General features: G+C 45.3%; 1 long non-coding RNA gene across 1 annotated transcript; it reads left to right on the top strand.

Moving 5' to 3' along the window:
- Window positions 1–7,113: 7,113 nt before the first annotated feature.
- Window positions 7,114–9,166, top strand: LOC308147439. Its single transcript, XR_013937153.1, has 3 exons — window positions 7,114–7,212; window positions 7,316–7,404; window positions 8,993–9,166. It is a non-coding gene; the product is annotated as an uncharacterized lncRNA (long non-coding RNA).
- The last annotated feature ends 11,057 nt before the right edge of the window (window positions 9,167–20,223 follow it).

Below are 20,223 nucleotides of genomic sequence, written 5' to 3'. Positions count from 1 at the left end.
CTTAAAGTTTCCCATATTGTGTCTTCATCTCCATAGAAATGGTCTCAGTTGAGGAGGAATTGCATAAATATAGACTTCATTTGCACTCAATAGAGATTTCCAATTTTCCACCAAGAGGTTCGTTCCCCCTTCCTCGATCAGAGATTTCTTCTTAAGTGCAGACTCAAAATGTCCAAAGAGCTTTCAACGCTTCCAAAATTTCCTCTACAAATTTCCAAAGCCCCTGCTATTTGTAATTGGTAGTTTGTCTCATTGAATTTTCTTTGCACTTAATAGAAATTTACAAAACGTTCTACTGCAGCTGCCAGAAACGACCACAGCATCACTTTCCAACGTGCACACAAAGTTTCCAAACTACCTTTTGCTAGTTAATGTTCCCCCCGTGATAATTTTTTGCCGTGCCTTTAAGTTTCTAACATTCCACTGGAAATTTCCAGTATATCTATGAGAAAAAAAATCCTCACGGTCCTCTTTGTAATTTTCAACTGGTGTCTTGTGGAAAAATTCCAAAGCAACAACTATAACTTTCAATTGAGCTGAATAGAAAGTGGCCTGTGCCACAGTACAATGATGATCACAATCCAAAGGAGCAGCAGTTGTTTCATTAGTTTAACATGCAGTCCAATCTTCACATGCAATGTAATCTTGTAGGAGTCATCAGTCCAGTGATTCCTCCCCACAGTGGAGTAATGACGACAGGTTTGGAGGCTGTTGTGCAGCTGCACCCTGCGGTGCGACTGCTTTTCATTCATGAAATCTCTATATTCCAAAATAACGTCCTCCCTCTCACTGGCGAGAGGATTCATGAACAGCAGGAGCGAGTGAAAACACCTTTCATGTCCCACTGATTCACCACATCCAAACACTGCCGAGCCCACGGAAGCAGATGTCCACCCACGGGAAGGTTTTCCCAAAAAATGTTGGAAGACTTCTCATCTGTAGGCTGATTTCTACATGTTATTCTCCTCCCTGCTTCTGCACACACACATGGGCAGAAGAGCGATGAAAGTACGGTAGAGTTTAGAGGCATTGAAGTCTGTTTTAATGCATTCATCCTGCTCCTCACGACAAGATGGAAAGTGACAGAAATGCATGGCTGACATCTACCAGTACCCGCATACATGAAGGCTCAGATTGGCTTATAGTGTTTACATGCTCAGTGATACAGCACATCAAAAATATCAATTTTGTTGACGTGAAATAAAACAAACCCTAAGGGCCTTCAGAAAGCAAAAAAAAAAAAAAAATGCACATCATCTCTTTCAAAAAGGATGACAAGCAAAGACAAAGCTGAATTGGATAACAGCAACCTAAATGACAAGAAAACACAGAGCGGTGTGAAGTACACCAACACCAACAAAATGCTTAAGTGACAAGCAAAGGAAATAAAACGTATCGCTCCACCTCACATGCAGCCGTCACTGCGTGAGCCACAATCCGGCTGGAAATGGCAGAAAAGTGACATTTCATTGTGAGGCTCATTATTGGAGGAGGATGTCCGCGGCCGGGTTCAGTTGCTATAGATTACACTTCACTTTTACGACAAAAGGCTATTGTTTGAAATCTGTAAAACGCTGCTGAATGGACCCTTTTCTCCTATTTTAATTAACATCACAGGCGCGTCATAATGTCACCACTTTTTCCCCTTTTGTCTCCCTTCTATAAAAGATGATTCCCACTCGTGGACCCTTGGCGGGGGGGAGCCAGCGAGAGGCAGCGACCGGGCGAGGGGGGGGGGGCTCTGTCAGGGAGGAAATATGGAGGTGAAATAACACCAGGGGCAGGTGTTTTGTTCCAGCTCTCCTCTCTGGCATTTCTCAGCCGCTGAAGAACATCAATGTAATTATACGTGACAATGGAGCCACGGACAAAGTGTGGGTTCATTACAAGCTCAGACACCATCACTTCTCCTCCCTCGTTCTCAAACACAGCAGCAAGGTGAGACACAACCCGCTCACTGTGGCCCAACACCAACCACTGGAGATTTACACTGCACCACTGACACTTCTACTGCAGCATCTCAACTATTACCTCTGACGTCTGGAAATGTCTTCCACTGTACTTATTACAACATTTCTCTGCACAAATTTCCACTGTTCTCTAGAATTTTTACCGGCACTATTACAATTTTCGACAAGTTGTATTAGGAAATGTCCTCTGAGTTTTGAGATATTTTCACAGTTTTCTTTTAGACATATTCATTATATCCATAGAGATTCCATCCATCCATACTGAAATCTTTTCACACCATGAGAAATCTCCCATGTGGCACAGAACCCTCCATTGCACCAACTACAAATTTCCATTGCAACCATAAATGTATATTGCACCAACTACAAATTTAAAAAAATGTTGCTGGTCTTCTGACGTTACTCGGATGAGATTTGAGACGGAGAACAAGTGGAAGAGGATCTCTGGACCATGGAACTCTGAAAAAAGTGCTCAACACAGCCTGTGGAGCCATTTTCTGTGTCTGTTTCGACCCGTTTCAAAAACATCTCCAGACCTTTAATGCAGGATATTGTGATTCACATGTTGACGATGAGTTGGACGTGAACACAGCACCTGCAGCACAGCCCTGATGATGGTGGAGAATATCACATCCAACAAGGACTAATCAGTCAGATCTGCCCCCTCACCAGTCTGTGGAGGGTAAATAAACAGAGCTCTGCACTGTGTGAGTGCTCTGCAGTCACCGTCGCTCCCTGGCACCTCTCAGGAGATCTGGGACTTATCTGTGCAGATGTCAAACGAGGAGTGCTTCTCCAGAGAGTGAGAGCTGGTGACAGTGCAGAGAACAGCTGAATCTATTCTGAGAACCAGTTCCTCTCTTTATCTGTCACACTCCCTGACAGGATGACAGACAGCGGCTTTGATTGGCAGACACACCGGCAGCTTGAAACACTGTAAACTCCGAGTTTCCACTAGTTTGTGCTGTTTGTGTGAGTACATTATGGTACATCACTGTGGGCTATATTTGGGAGAAGGTACTGTAGAGGAGCAGCGGGAAGGTGGCAGCTGCTGTAATATGGAACAAGAAGACAAACTGCAGAGACTCAGGCTGCCTTGACACTGACAACACAACAAAGTGTGTGTATGCAGTGTCCAGAAGACAAGACGTGATAAAGAAAACCTGCTCATTCCCCTGCTGCATTCAGCACATGGAGGCCATGTGAAGTTTTTTTTTCTACAAAGCCCACCGCTGCCTCGCATCAGGAATATAACTGCTGCGTGAAACCAGGAGACGCCGCTTCCCTCCTGTGACTGATCGCTTTCGACGTCCTTTGTCCCTGTCGGGTTCAGTTACCACGCAAACAAACCAATTAATTACACGGTCACCACAAAAAACAATGCAGAGCTCAACTCGATGTGAACTAGGTACATATACTTACTACATGGGAAAAGTACACTTGTTAACAAGATGCTAACAAGAAAACTGGTGAATAGATGCCAACTGGGCTGGACGGATGAGTTGGGTATTTGACAAGTATACATTTTGTCTTGAGACAATGCAATCATGATTCTCTTTATACAATCAGTCCTTTTTACTTAAAAACTCATGTTATGACTTCTCTTTTGTATATGTCGGTGTTGGTTGTAAAGTTGCAGTTTTATATTATGGATTTTCCCCATGATTTCACACGTTTGATGCCCGAGTATGACGATAAGCAGGTTTAATGCTGTTTTGTGTTTTTAGCTTCCCCTGAATATTAAAGATAGATCACGAGTCAATAACATGCTTTTTATTTTCTATTTAATTTTCAAGTAAAAAGATGTTTCTGTCCTTTGGCATTAGTTTTATATATATATATATATATATATGTGTATAGTGAGTAGCAATATGAAGCATTAATGTGTTGATGCTGCACAGGCTGAGTGGAGCACATCAGGCTCGCTTACAGACTGACAGACGGTCTATTAGGTGGAGGGAGCAGCAGCCTTCTGTCTCTGTTTACCCTGCAAAGGCAACAAGACAATCGTGGGGCCAAAGGTCAAATGGCTGTCTGGGGTCAACCCTTCGTCTGGGCTGGGGCATTAATTTTAACACCAGGAGGCAGTTTAAGAGCTGCTTAAAGGGAAAAATGATATGTGCTGAGAGCGCTAAACTGCCCCTGGGGCCGGGGCGTTTGTGTGAGGGGTAATTATTTGGAAGTAAACAGAAAAACCTCAAGCAGACGACCTGCAGATTAAATAACAGGCTGAGTAACAAGCACACAGCAGCTTTCAGGTCAATAAAACAGATGCTAATTATAATTAGCCAAACAATACTTTCATGATTGATGCAGGTTTTCTGCAGCGTGCAAACCTCCAAACAGAAATCCATGAGAATGAGCACCTGATATAATTACAGAGGATTTTTTAAAAATTTATATTTCGTGGAATTTTCAGTTTTCAGCTGCGCCTATTAAGAAGATTCAAACTGTGCCTGCAAAACATTTCCTCAATATTTAATTGTACAATGTTCTCCCTCCGAATTTCCATTCTTCTTCTTGGTAGCATTCACACAACAACTATTATACATGTTTCCATACGATGGACGGAGGAAATGTGCTGGAGACATAGAGGAGATGTGGAGGAAACATGGAAGCGACATGGAGGTCGAAGAAGCATGGAGGAGACGTCTCTGAATGACATGGAGACGGGAAGGAGGCAGAACATTTGACTGAAACATGGTGGAGACCTGGAGGATTTGTGACTTAAACGTGATGGAAATGTTGGAAACGTGGATGAAACACAAGGAAGAAATGGAGGATTTTTGACCGAAACATGGAGACGTGGAGGGAAGGTGGACGAGGTGTGGTGGAGATATGGAGGAAATATGTTGACCTGTGTACTGCTTTCAACTCGCTGTGGTCCGCTGGTTGTGAAGGACTTGAGCCTCTGTTCATGTGGTGTGTGTCGTCCTGCAGCTCGGCATGATGGGAGAAACACCCTGTAACCACTAACAGCTACACAAAACCACACAGACACAGCCTGGCTCTTGGCTGGTGTTTGCTCTGATTCCCCCCTGAATGCAGCAGTGCGAACAGCCCTGCCTGTTATCCAATTGTGACTCTGCCAGGTATGGCACGAGGAGGAGGAGGACAAGGAGGAGAAGCAGGAGGAGGAGGAGCAGAAACAGGAGGAAGATGAGCAGGAGGAGGAGGACAAGCAGGAGCAGTTGTTTGTTAAGTGAACTTGAAGTGGAGGGAAGCAGAGTCTCTGACAGGCTGTCAGTCATCACCTCCACCAGCTCGCTGTGCCAACCACAGCAGTTCAAACTGTGACTGTGCTACCACTCGTTTAACACCCCCCCCCCCCCCCCACCTCCACCTCCCACCACACAGACACACACACACACACACACACACACACACACACACACACACACACACACACACACACACACACACACACACACACGCTCCCAACTTCCACTCTGCTGGGCTATATTATCCCCTGCAGCACTGCTTACTACCTCCTCCAGTGCAGTTTGACCACCTCTGCATGTCACCCTGAAGGGTTCAGTCAGTCCAGGACCGCCAATTACAAACCAATGGAAGCTCCATCTCTTCAACAGCAGCGAGGGAGAGCGGAGGGAGGGGAGGGGGACGGGTGAGATCCAGCCTGTAATTAGTGGTCCTAACTGGAAGAGAGAACAGGGGGCCACATGGTTAGGGCATCTGTGGCCGCACACACACACACACACACACACACACACACACACACACACACACACACACACACACACACACACACACACACACACACACACACACAACACGTGGTCCCGTTGGCGTGTGGGGGTCCGGCGGTGTCAGGCGGACTCTGGGCCAGCGGCCAGACTCTGTCCCTGTCATGTGGGCCCGTTAATGAGGAAGTCACATATGGACCAGGGACCCTCGTTAGGCAGGCCAGCAAGAAACACACATACACCCTCGCCTGCGCGCACACCCACACACACACACACAGGAAATAAGAGATGCACACAAAAAACAGGTGCAGGTGAGGGAGCTCACACACACACACACACACACACACACACACACACACACACACACACACACACACACACAGATTGATGGACACGAGGCGTCGTAGGCAAGCTGGGGGCAGAGAGAACATCCTGTCATGGCCGACATTAGGGCAGCGCCAGACGGGCCTCACACACACAAACACACACACACACACACACACACTGTGCTGTAGGTCTCGCAGCAGCGTGAGGAGCACAGCCTCCCTCCTTGTTAATGAACTGCAGAGCGGTGTGTGTGTGTGTGTGTGTGTGTGTGTGCATGCGTGTGTGTAAAAACTGACACATCCTTACACATCTTAAACACTTTACAAGTTGAGTAAACCTGCTTGTAAAAGTAGTTTTAACTTTCCTACTTTGAGCGTATTTTAACTCTTTAACTTTGAGTTTCTTTCATGTCAACAACATGTAAAACATAAAAGAATAAAAGATCACCAATGAGCAATATACAGTCTGATTATTGTACTTTTTACGTTAATACGTGATGAAACAGTGGGAGCAAAGAGGTGGATGTGAGTGGAGAAGACAGAAGGAGACATAAAGCACTTGTGTGTACAATCATACAGAACTTCTGACACAGAAAAACTCTAGAATCTATAAAGTGGAATTGAACAAACAGGACAGACGTGAAGCAAGATGTTCAGGAACATTCCTTCAATGCGACTGCAAAATTCAATCAAACTTCACAAATCTATTAAAATTAGAATATCCGACAATAGGAAAAACTTCTTGGTAACTGGTTTGGCTTAAACTCTGGAATCTTGCCTTTTCTCGTCCTGCAGGGCAACGAGGAGGAAGAGGAGGAGGAGGAGGAAGAGGAGGCTCAGCTGCTGCCTCACCTTCACCCCTCCTGGCTCCGTCCGGGTGTGTGCGGTACGACGGAGGGAGGCAGCGCTCTTTCACACAGGCCTCTCAGCAGCTGTCACCCCCAGCACAGGACTGAATGGGGGCTGTCAGAGGCCCGGCCCCCCCGGGACGCCAGCGGTCCGGGCTGAGGAGGGGAGCAGGGGGCAGAAAGGAGGACGGAGGGCAGAGAGAAAAATGAAACACAAAAGCAGCTCAGGAGAATGTGGAGAGCGAGGATTAGGACACATGTCCAAGACACTGAACCCCCTCCTGTACCCCCTTCACCCCCCTCCCCCTCCTCCTCCTCCTCTGTATCTGAGCCTTCACACACAGATCCAGACGTTTCCTAACAGGTTGGTTAAATGTTCCTTCAGTAAAGCTGGAAGTTTCTTCAATCGGTTTTCACATAAAAAGCCTGATGTGTCATCGCTCTCACAAATACACTTCTGGCTTCAGGACACGTCTCCTGGTCCAGAAGCTGGAGGACGGGTCCAACAGAAGAAGAGCCAGTAACAACTGAGGGACACAACATCACACTCTTCTCTGTAGGTGAATTATAAAATCTAAAGAATCCTCAGTTTAGAATAATCTTCTCACTTGTTTGATATGAGAAATGTAGGACATTATAGAATCTGTTTGGTAGAATCTTTAATCTATTAAACGTTGGCAATTGAAGATCTATAATAATAAAAAAAAAAGACCTAGAAGAAACCGAGAACAATGCAATCTAGAAATGTTTGTAGAATTGAGATAAATAAAGGAATTAAGGAGAATCTAGAATTCTTTAGACAGCATTGGTGAGGTGAAAAGTCCAGAATGTTCTGTGAATCTGAAGTCACATGTCTGACATCTATGAAAAGTTCTAGAATGATTTCAGAATCAGAGGGTGAACACACACGCACGCACGCACGCACACACACACCCACACACACACAGCTGTGCAGGTTCACACTGGTCTGACACACATCCGTGCACGTGTGTGCACATTGTGAAGCACACACACACCCTCAGCTTCCTGCCCATAGGGGTCACTAGCACCTCACCAAAAGAGACTTGCGCACGCACACACACACACACACACACACACACACACACACACACACACACACTCCGATTCTGCCCCGTATGCTAAACTCCCAGCTCACCCACCAGCAGCTTTAACCCTGCATGTATGGAGCATTTTTCCCAGCATGCCCCTCTCTCTCTCTCTCTCTCTCTCTCTCTCTCTCTCTCTCTCTCTCTCTCGCTCTCTCTCTCGCTCTCGCTCTCGCTCTCTGCCTCTCTGCCCGCATGTCTTCACAGGCCATGCAGAGCTGGACGGGGCTCAAACCGGACCCCCGATTAGCGGGGCTACATGGATGTGACACGTCCTCTCTGCCAGCGCCCCTTTTGCCCCCCTGAATACCCCCCACCTTCCTAAAAAAAAAAACACAGACACACACACACACACACACACAGTCTACTGCCTGGAAGAGTAGACAGGCCTCAAGCAAAATATCCCCCCCCAATCACCACACACACACACACACACACACACACACACACACACACACACACACACACACACACACACACACACACACACACACACACACACACACAAGGCTGATGCAAATGAGCTCTGTGGTCAGCCATGCTGAAAGGCAGGAGGAGGCAGGAGCGTATGGACAAACAGCGGGACTACCATCTAAACCCACCCCTCCTCCCTGCCCCCCCATCACTCTCTCACACACACACACACACACACACACTTGCACGTTTATCATGCATGCGGGGGATGAACACACACCTCAGCCTGTGACGTGTGCTCAAATAAATCAGAGAAATGTGACTTTATCACTCATCAGTGAAGGTTCAATCTACATTTACTCCAAAATACACTTTTATTTACACATTTATCTTGGTTTCTTTACACATAAATACACATTATTCTTAATTGTAGATTCATGCTCATAAAAATAGCTTATATGTTGAAGCAATTGTATGATTTTTTTTAATAACAAAGTGTTGTGTTATTAAATTGGAATTTGAACAGTTTCCATGCCCGTATCACTGTTTAATGTGATTTAACCATGAAAACAACTTGTTTTCTGAGCACAGTGCAGTTTACAGTGAAATGCTCTCTTTTGATAGTTGGTGCTGTGGCATTCACGCGGTCCATCCACCACGAGGACGTACTGAGGGGGGGCCCGCGGTCTTACTGCAGTCCTGCTGGGGGGTCTGAGGCTGCATGAGGATCCTGACGGAGCCTTTCAGCTGATGCCATGAAGCCTGCGGCCTGATTTACGCTCTGATGACTTCTTGTACTTGAAGGTAAAAGTGTGGATTACTCCGCGTTGACCGTTATCAGGAGTTGAAATACATGAACACGCCAGAATCTATCATTTCTTCTGAGTTCTACTCAAAAACAATCAAATAACATTCTGCAGCATTACTGGTAATTTAAAGTGAAAATACCATAAACACTGTAAAAGTTAATAATACAAATGAAAAGAATTTGTAATTTTTTTAAATTATTGCCTAAAATAAGCATCTGATATCTGATGAAAAAATGTTTTAACCATATTTTAATAAAACACTTAATTACCGCATCAAAAAGTGCATTTGATGCGCAAATATACCAAATTCATACAAGTTACTTGTTTTTATTCTTCATTCTTAAAAACTGAACAAAATGTTAATAATTGACTCTTTATTCAATGTGCACTCCTTTTTTCTTATTTCTTTCGATTTTTATCAAAAGATAATCCCTGAATTTCCCCCAAATTATTGAAATGGAAGAAAATTTTAACTAATATCCTCATTTCTGTGGCTTAAATTACTAAATTAAAATGCATGAACACACGGGAAAAGTTCTTAAATGTTAATTTATTTCTCTATTCTTCATTGATTTATCAATTCAAATAAAATCCCCTCATTTCCAAAATGTTATGAAATGAATTTGAAATGAAATTTTAAAACATAGAAAAACCTGTTGCTTGAAATCGTTGATCAAAATGTTTAAATAATTCTCAGAACTGTACGAATAATTTCAGTTTTTCACTTGGATTGAACAAATCATTGTCCAGAAAATTAGTTTTATGATTAGAATTAGTTTCAAGGGGATTTTTGTGAAGTTTAAATACATGTAATATTTAATGATTTCCCAATTTTGCATTATTTAATTTGTTTTTTTCATTTACAAAAAGTGATGAGTTTGAGAAATTATTTTTAAATAGTTTTGAAAAGCTGCAAAATAGAAGAAATAAATGTTTTACACTTGGATTGTACAAGAAAAAATAAACCGGAGCAAATTTAAAGTCATACAACTGATCTGAAACTCATTTAATTTAGTTTAATTCATCATTTATTTTGAGTTATTGCTGAAAAAAAGTCTTAAAAGAGCTGCAACAAACTGATCACTTTGTGTGTGTGCCTGTATGTTGGTGTGTGATATCTATGTAAAGATGGATGGAGGGATGGAGACGGGCACGTGGGGCGGGAGGAGGGCAGGAGGGAGCAAGAGGGGTGAGAAGGGGCAGAATGGAGAAAAGGGTTGCAGACGAGAGGAGGAAAACTGTGAATGAGAGATGAAACAAGGAGATGTGAGGAGGAAAAATGTTACTTCTGGAGGCATTTTTCTCAAACCACAACACAGCAGTTCACCTCAAAGGGTCAAAGGTCATCTGTGGCCCTCGGGCTCAGTCAGAGGCAGCCCCCCCCCCTCGTGTGTGTGTGTGTGTGTGTGTGTGTATGTGTGTGTGTGTGTGTTCCTTCACATTATCCTGTTTGATGGGGGTGTTTGGGCTGATGGTGCCACCCGGGCTCTTCAGTACAGTTTCACACACACACACACACACACACACACACACACACACACACACACACACACACACACACACACACACACACACACACACACATACACATAATCTCTCCTATTAAAATCTGTATTTTAACATAATTAATGTAAAAATAAATGTATCTAAAAACAATAGGATATCTCAAGGTTTTATTTTATTCGACATGTTTTAAAGAAAAACATTTGAGTTAAATATTATTTACCTTTTTTGAACATATTTATCTCCAGGCCACCATAAAACACACTGTTAAAATCATGAAATTACATTTTTAAATTAATGTGTGCAGCATCTTAACTCAATAAATATGTTAATATTGTTAAATTAAAATGATGTCATACTTTGACAGTTTTAATTATTGAACCTTTATAAATAATAATGATATTCATTTGTTACATTAATAATAATTAGTCATCCATTAAAATGAACAAACTATCTAAATACATGAATATAGCATTTTTAATATAGTTTATTCATTTCTCAATCAATTTAGGTAAAATAATTGTCTGAGTAACTTGTGTTGCTTATTTACTTGGTTTTTTTTCTTTCTGGAAAAAGTTGCTTGTTTTGAAAAGTAACTAGTGTATTTGGAAATGTAATTAATACGATACCTCATCTCATCTCAATCGTTGTAATCATTACTGAAAATTTGTACTTGATTACAGTTGGAATTACTTAGCTGTTCATTTCAGTGTTGCATTACTTTAATTATCTGCTAAATACCTGTGCCCCAACACTGGGATTTAAAAGCGTTGAATCTTCATTGATCCCTCTGAATCTTGGCCATAACTCTCAGAAAGTAACACAATATGACCGCAAACGAATGAAATGCTCCAAAACTGACATAAAGTTTCGAGAAAACACCAGAAACTTTCTCACGAGTCAGCGTCTGCATGCTTGTGAAATCTATTCACCTCAGCATAAAGAGATTTTATTCACTTTTATATTTTATTTTGCATCAGTTGAATCATTTGTCCTCTTCAAATTAATTAATTGGCGTAAAGAAAAGCCTCAATTAATTGCAAAAAAATAGCAATTCAGCTCAATTAGACATTCAAAGCAATTGAAGTTGAAGCGTTTGAGACGTGTTTGAATAGATTTAAACTGCAGGAACAATAGTGAGGATGATGATGATGATGATGATGAGCAGAACGAGCCTGAAACAGCCTGACACATCAGCAAAACAGAAAGTTGCATGTTTTGGAGAGGAACTTTGACTCCTGAGAAAGAAGCTGAGGTGATGAAGACGTTGGAGAAGATCTTGATCAGACCCTGAAACCGTGTTATCGATGGATCTGACACGTCATGTTCTCCTCGGTAGTTGACGTGTCTCCAGTGTCAGCGGTTCCTTTTCAACATATCAATTTTAAACATTTTAAAAGACGACAGCATTTCACACGGCTGCTGAAAAGTCTCTCTTGTTAGAAAGCCCCGGGGGGGTCTGGTTCAGCGGGTGTCTCCACCTGGAGAACCTGTGAAGAGTCGTCAGAGCTGGAGAAAGTCCTGTCTGCATGGGCCATCTCTGACCTCACCTCATGCTGATCTGCAGTACAGGAGTTCCTCAGGGCACGGGGCTTTGCCCCAAACTTTTCTCAACTGACAAGAGTCAGACATCTGCAGAGCTTCTGCGACGACATGGGTTCTGCAGGAGGTGGGATCCACCTGCCCCCCCCCCCCACCTGTACAGTCTCTGACCTTCACATGTCTTTGGCCTCCACATAAGAAGAAGTGCTTCCTCCAGACGTTCACACAACTGAGCTTTCGTGAATTCTTCAAGACTGAACTGCTGATAAAAGTGAAAGAGGAGGCAAAAAGTCGAAGAAGAAGATGTAATTAAGAGGTTTTGCATCAGTGGGCGCCTCCCTCCGCTCCTGAACTCCCCAACATCCACTGCTGCTCCTCCGATTGTACCGCAGCCAGGAATACATCAGGATTCCTGTTCCTGGCTGCTGGATTGTTAAAGTTAATAATAAGTTAAACTCCTGCATGTAGAATGAAAGCCTTGATATGCAGGAGGTGAACTCGTTGAGTAATCCGCACTGACCTCGGGAGTCGGAGCTGAGCTGAGACATGCCTCTGCGTGGGAGGAGGCTGGGAACACACATATTGTAATGATGCAGCCCGCTCATGTGCTGACCCCCGGGTTCAGGTGGAGGAGCTGCTGCTTTCCTCTTGGATTCAGACCAAATGACTGGAGATGCCGGTGTGAACTGGGCGGACATGTTTACAGCGAGAGGAAGAGGAAGGGGAGCCCGTCCTCACCCTCAGAGTCAACAGGTGAAAGTGGAAGATAACACTGTTTGATGTCGGCAGCTGGAATTTCTACCAGCCAACTTCTTCTTCTTCTCCTTCGTCGTCTTCTTCTTCTTCTTCTTGTTTGAGACCTCTCAGCAGACTTCAAAGCCCCCCACCCCCTCCCTACGCCGACTCTCTCTTCTCACTTTAATCCACTGCAGCAGAGCCCTTCAGTTCAAAGCAAACTCAGGAGCACCCCTGCTCCCCCTCTTCCCCTCCACATCACCTCCACTCTCAAAAAAACCTACAACCCAAAGTTTTTCCTCCTCCCCCTCTCCCCCCTCTCCCCTCTGCTGAGTAGCAATTACAGCTCTGACCAGCTCCCACTATTAATTAATCCTACAAAGAGCGTTCATTTCCTGGCTTTCTCAGATTGACAAGAGATGAAGGGGAGAGAGGGGTGAGAGTGGAAGAGCGGGGGGGAGATTCAGTCCGTCCGAGCCGAAAAAAGGGAGACGAGAAGAAAGAGTGATGGAGGAGGTGGAGGTGGAGGGCGCGCTGGATACTTGAATGTGCTCCAATGCTTTGTTGCCCGAGGGCTCTTCGCTAATCTTTACCTGCACAAAACTGTGAGCGAAAGCAGCGGAGGGGCCGTGGCCTGGGTGGGCCGGACGGGTGGGAAGAAGTTTCATGTCCTGATGAATGAAAGGAGGGAGAGAAAGAGAGAGGGAGGAGCTGGAGAGGAACGTGGCCAGGAGGAGAGGAGCGAGGGACAGTGGAGGGATTCAGACGCTTCATTCATGGACCTGAGTGCTCAGATGTTTGAATGGAGTCCAGCAGCAGAGCTGAGAGGGGCTCAGAATCTTCCCACACTCACTCACTTCGCCCCGGCTTTCACTCCAACATCTCCTCAAAGATCACACAACTGGGAACTGGGAAAGTTAGAAGTCAGGAAGGGCCCATTTCCCAGTTTGCGGCGTGTTCACAACAGTAACAAACAACATGGCCGCCTCCAGCCACGCGGCTTTCAAGGAGACGGACAAGCTTCATCGTCACACACATCAACATGAAAAAGGCCGCCGATCTCTTCAAAACCTCTCGTTCCATCGTGGGAAGTTCCCACTTTGACTGTGTTCCCACGTTCCACTTACTCGTACAACATGAAGTGTATAGAATAGACTTAAAAAAAAGAAACAAAGAACCATGGATAAATGGGCCAGGACAGTAGAAGACTCCTCAATGACCTGAGACTGGAAGAGTCACTTGGGAAGCAGAGTGAAGCCGAGGCTGAGGGGAAACATGCAGCTCCCACACTTCCTACAGACGCAGACTGAACTCTGCATTATTCCTCCTTCAGCCGCCTGCTACAAACACAGAGCAGCAGCTTTAATATTTGAGAATTTATCGACTGCGGCGTGAATTTCAGATTCCTTGAAGGAGGGAAGGGGGTGAAATATTGATGCTGCATCAGGTGAGTGAAGACGTTATCGATGACTCGTGAAGGAGTCTGTCTTCTTTTGAAATGATCCGGAGTGTCTCGCTAACAGCTGAGAAAAGTCAATGTTTTTTTATCCGCCTCGTCTTCATGATTGCACCTTTGACTGGCATCACTTTATTTTTCATGATGATTTCTCAGACTGATGTTGAGCCTCATAAAGACAAAGATTACATTTATAGATTGATCAACAGACTCACGTCTGCAGCAGTGAGGAGAATCACATGTCTGCAGTTTTGATCGCAATCCAGTGTCAGCAGTTCTGAGGGGAATCACATGTCGGGGAAGTGGTGGCAGGTGTGAATGCAGCCTGGAGCTGCAGGAACATGCAGACCTTCAGCTGCAGGTCAGAGAGGTTTGTTTCAGTGACCCTCCGTGTCTGCAGCTCCACATGTTCCTCCATCATTCATCACCCGCACGTCAACACTCATTACCTCACTGCTGTTTTCCTTCGCGAGGGGCAGAAGAAATAGCAGATTAATGCTGCCTCCTGATTGGCTGTGATGCCCGTTTCCTCCTGGATGTGTGGCCCGATGGGAGCGTTTGTTTTTCTTTTCTTCTAAGGAGGTGCTCTGAGGGCCACATGTGCTGATCTGTTTGTGGAGCTCGGCCCCTCTGCTACATGTGAGCTGGCAGCGTGCAAACAGAGGGGGGGGGTCGGAAAAAACCAACAGTTTAAAAAGTGAATTTTTCCTCCCACGTTTGGTCGACCTGATTAGCACGGCGCTAATTCTCCTCCCGCTGCAATTAATCACAGTGACACCTGTACAGACTTCAGTCAGTCTGAGCTCCGTGTGCTGATGCTGTCATCTCAACTCAGGAGGCTCGGGGAGACGACAGATAAAGGCCTCGAGTCGCCTCCGAGAAGCAGGTCTGTGCATTTGTTCCTGATTAAAGAACATTTGTGGAGGAAAAAAGTGAAGTGAGAGCAGGTGGGATTCAGAAAAACTGCTTCCACCACAGAGGAATTACAACTTCATCCAATGGAGCACATGGGATTTTCTGCAATCCGACAGTGTGGAACATTCTACAATCTGGAAAACTTGACAGTGCTGCACAACGTGGAATTTTGTACGTTCTGTAGAATTCTTCAATCCTTCAATCTGAAACACTCTGCAATCATACAATCTGTGGTTCTACAATAGATTTCAAAGTCTGTGAACATTGTAGTATCCTGCATTTGGAGAAGATTTAAGGAATTCATGAATGGATTGAACTTGAACATTAATTTCTCAGAAACCTGTCAGGAGTGCTTTGTTTGTACTGCAGATCTCATAGGTTTTTCCTTTTGTCTCTCACAAGATGGAACACTTTTCCCATCATCGATGGACTGACGCTGCTCACGTCCATCATTTCATGGAACGGCCCCTGGATTCTAGAATTTTCCAGCTGGACCTTCTTTGACTCGTTCGTTTGGCATGTTCGCGTAAAATAACATCACGTACAGACGTGTTCTGTGTACATTTGGGCATTAATGGTTGTTGAGCGTGATTTCTGGGATTTTCCCTCTCGGATTTAAACGTCAGCAGCTGGAACATTTCCATGACAACTGGGCTGGAGAGCCCAGAGAGCGATAGTGAACTGCTCCTGCCATCATTCCCCTGTTCAGCGACTGGGGCTGGTCTGTGAGGCGTTCACTGACCACAGTGGAAGTGTGGACATTTCATTCAAACAGGAGCCGATTGTTTCTGATCACATTGAGTCTTCCTCAGACTTTTCAGATTGTTTGAAGAAAAGTTTGGAGGAGTTCTGATGCATCATCATCACCGTCACCGTGATGGATGAAGTGGGTGTGAACTGCTGAAAGTACAACTCCGGAAAGTTGTGCTGTTACAAATGTCACCTCGCGCTCCACGGCGTGCACTCTGGATGCTAGCACAATGCTAATCTAGTCACTGTGGGAACAGTTCAGCCACATCGGAGTCACAGCTCCGCTGTGAGCGGCTCCTTCTCACTCGGCTCACATTCTCAGCCAAATGCGTCAGGAAGCCGCGCTCCAATCGGCCCCTGCTGTTGTTTGAGGGGTCAGGGGCCAATCGGGGCATCAGGAAGCCAAATGTGACAGTGCACTTGGCTTCACGTCAGTCCCCTCACTCACCCCCACCCCCCAAACTCCACAGATACCCCCCCCCCCCCCTCCCCCACCCCTAAAACCTCGCACCAGAGCTCGCCATGAGAGAGCGCACTGACTCACACACAGCCACAGCCAGGACATCTGTGGAGCTTTGGCACGTGTGTCTGCGTGCGTGGATCCAGACATGTTGCCAGAAAAGCTCAATGGTCCTAAATTTGGTCAAATCAAATTTACAGGACAATTATTTCTTTGTTTAATAGATGGAAAAACATTAACCACAAAACTTAAAACAGGTACAGTATGTTGTAGAAATTGCTTGGATTTCCTGAGAATAAGAAATAATTTGAGACTTCATTACTTTAAAAACATTATTTTTTTTTTTTTTTATTTGGGTTGACTGTCAAAAAAAATGACAGTTGCAGAGTGAAGACAAGTAAAAAAGAGGCACATTCAATCAGAATCGACTCCTGGATAATAAGATAATCATGCTAAGAAGACTGAATTGCGACTGAAGTTAAATATACTGTATTCCCAGTAACGGCAACACTTAACATAATGTGTACAAATCCATATAGAGTAGGACACACAGAGAAAAACAATGTGCCAAAGTGCATAAGTATTAATTTCTTGTATCAGTTTAATGAACAATTAAAGAATCCCGAGAGTTTTACATTTAAACATCAACAAAAACACAAACAACAAAAACAGATCAATACTTTGCGCACAGACGCCTTCCAGTACTACCAGCGAAGCTCCTGAAAATGCACTTTTAGCTTGTTCAGATTTTTAAAGGTTTTAACTAAACATGACGAAAAACTGCTAAAATGGCAACTGAAATGAGTGAAACAGGTAAAAATGAGTGAAACAGGTGGAAATTAATGCAACAGGTGAACTAAGTTCCCGTTAATCCACATTTTCATTTCTTTTCTGAGCAACGATGTAGGAAATGATACATTAGTGAGGTTTCTGAGCCACACTTCCTCCTAATTTCCCACATGAAGCCTGTAAAAGTGAGTGGTGGGTGAAAAGCATTAACATTCTCTGTTTTTGGGTCTAAAAAGTGTATCTGAGCCTGAATATTCATGTGCAGCTGTGACGAGCGGTGACGAGCGCCCTGGCAGGGCGGACCACCACCACATGGTCGGGGTGTCGGAGGAGGAGAAAGGCCGTGTCGGAGCGTGTTACTCAGGCCTGCCTCATTCGATTGGATCCGCCCGCCATGGTGAGGATTTCTCAATCTGCGATGGATTCCAGACCCCCCACACCCCTATACACACATACACACAACCCCCCCCCCCCCCCCCCCCCATTGAAGGAAATACCGCTTGCTCTCAGATATGAACCGCTGCTCTTAGGCAAAAATTTCTCCTCTCTGTCGCCTTTGTGCTCCTCCGGCACGAGGAAGCTGGCATGGCCGATGACGGCGGAACAATGGCGTGCCATTGTGTGAGGGTCTCTGCATTGTTGGGGCCCCCCCCCCTCGCTCCGCTCACGCCCCGGCCAGCTGGCACTGGGATGGCAGAGCCGTTGACGAGGTTCACAATGCCCCCTCCAGTCCACCCACAATGGAGGGACATGGACACAGGCACCTCTGTGGCACACAAGAGGCAGGGGGGGGGGGGTCTCGGGCAGGTGGTCTCGCCCATGTGTCGGCAGCTTTCAGAGCTGACGAGGGGCTGGCACAGAGGGTCCTTCTTTGAAAATACACATTGTTCCAAAGAGACTCTAGAGAGGAACAGTGTGTTTTCTCCTCTCGTGCATGCGCGCACACACACACACACACGTACGCGCGTCACACTCTGTCTCATCTCATTGCATTATTATAGAGTCCAGCTCAAGGGTCTGCAGAGGGGAATTTTTTTTAAAATCTGAAACTCTTTCTTGTGCAAAATGAACATGTCTCTCTCTCTCTCTCTCTCTCTCTCTCTCTCTCTCTCTCTCTCTCTCTCTCTCTCTCTCTCTCTCTCTCTCTCTCTCTCTCTCTCATTTCTGATGTTCCTGTCAGCCTGTACTGTCACATCTATCACTGCTGCCCTCTTCTGTTTGTCGACCACCACAATATCCGGTTGCTTATCCACAAACAGGATCTTGGCCCTGTCGTTCTCAACTGGCTTCAGGGAGACGTCCCACTGGTCGCTGGCCACTTCCAGATCGTACTGGGTGCAGATGTTTCTGTACACTATCCCAGCCACTTGGTTTCTCTCCATGTACGCTGATCCTGATTGCTTCTTGCACCCTGCTACCACATGCTGGAGTGTCTCCTTGCCCAGCCTGCACCCTCGGTCTGATCGATTACGGTGGACTGTTGGTGCTTAGTGTCGGTTCTTTTGCTGCCATGAGTCGTCCCTCTGTGTTGTCCAGTATTTTCCAGCCTTTGTTAGATCTTCTTGATATCAGCAACTTTCTTTATCTGTATGTAGGGGCTTGTCTCTCCACGTTACCTGCTCTACCTCATTCCTATCAGGACTCATGTCGTCTGAGTCATTCGTTTAGTAGCTCATCAATCCAGGATGTGTACAGGTCAGGCTATCTGTTCTTGTGGTCTCTGACAACTGCCTTGTCAACCAGTGGCTGGTGTTTGGCTTCGCTGGCATTAGTACCAATTCCCTTCTGTGTCTTGCTGGACGAAGCTGCTGTGATAGCGAACAGGATCTTCCATGTTGTAGAGAGACGGGTTAGTTGTCAGTAGGTGGATGAGACGGTTCCCTTCTGAGGGAACTAAAGACGTTTTTTCTTTCTAAATAGTATTTCCCTTTAACATTTTGGAAGGATTCCAGTGCATCTTTATCAGAAATTAGTCAGTATAAAGAGCCTATGTTTATATCTTCCATTCATCTGAGCTGATGTGAAACCCCCATCCTTTGCCGCCCATCGGAGCAGTTTGATATGATTAAGCAGTTTTAATTTCTGAAATTCTTCAAACCATATGTTTAAGATTGTTTTGATGTGGGGTTCATTCAGAGAAGCATGAAAGAATCCCAGATCCCCGAGTGGGTCTTTCATGATTAGAACGGTTCTGTCGTGTTTCAACCACTGCAGATGAGTCACATCCCTTAACAACTGGTTCATTTATGCTGCTGGACCGTCATGGAGCAACGTCAACGTCTTCAGCCAGTATGTAAGAATACATGCTATGAATACAACTCATCATTGGGCTCATTGTCTGTGGTGGTGGCATTTGTGGCATTTTATGTCATGTTGTATGTTGTTTTGTGTCATATTTTGTGTTGTTTTATATTTGTTTTGGTGTATATTATTGTCTGTTGTTTGTTATTTTTATTTTTTTTTCTTTGTTGCTGCCTGTGTTGTTATTTATTTAATGTGTTTGGTGTGTCGTTGCTGTTTGTGTGTTGTGTTGTTGTTTGTGCGTCCTGCTCTGGCGTGTGTACACTGCTGAGTAATTGCAGAGGCCAAATGTTTAATTACACATGCAGTGGGAGCAGCGGGGGTCCGCACTGCAACGGGGCTCAAGAACAACGGCCCCGCCAAGAACAAGGCCCCCCACCACCGCCACCACACCCCCCCTCCTCTAAAACATAGTGGGAGAACACGCGGGGGGGGGGGTGGGGGGGGGGGGGGGGGGGGGGGGCAGCGAGCAAATTACTTTCCATGTTTGTGTGTAACGGCAGATTTAACTCATCACTGGCGCTCAGCGCCGAGCGGACCTCCGACACGGAGCCGGACCCTCGGCCTGCACCTCGCCGTGGCCCCGCCCCTGCTA

This window comes from Blennius ocellaris, assembly GCF_963422515.1.
Source record: "Blennius ocellaris genome assembly, chromosome: 24".
Classification (NCBI taxonomy): Eukaryota; Metazoa; Chordata; class Actinopteri; order Blenniiformes; family Blenniidae; genus Blennius; species Blennius ocellaris.
The sequence above is the reverse complement of the archived record's forward strand: the minus strand, read 5'-3'. Positions and strand labels throughout refer to the sequence as shown.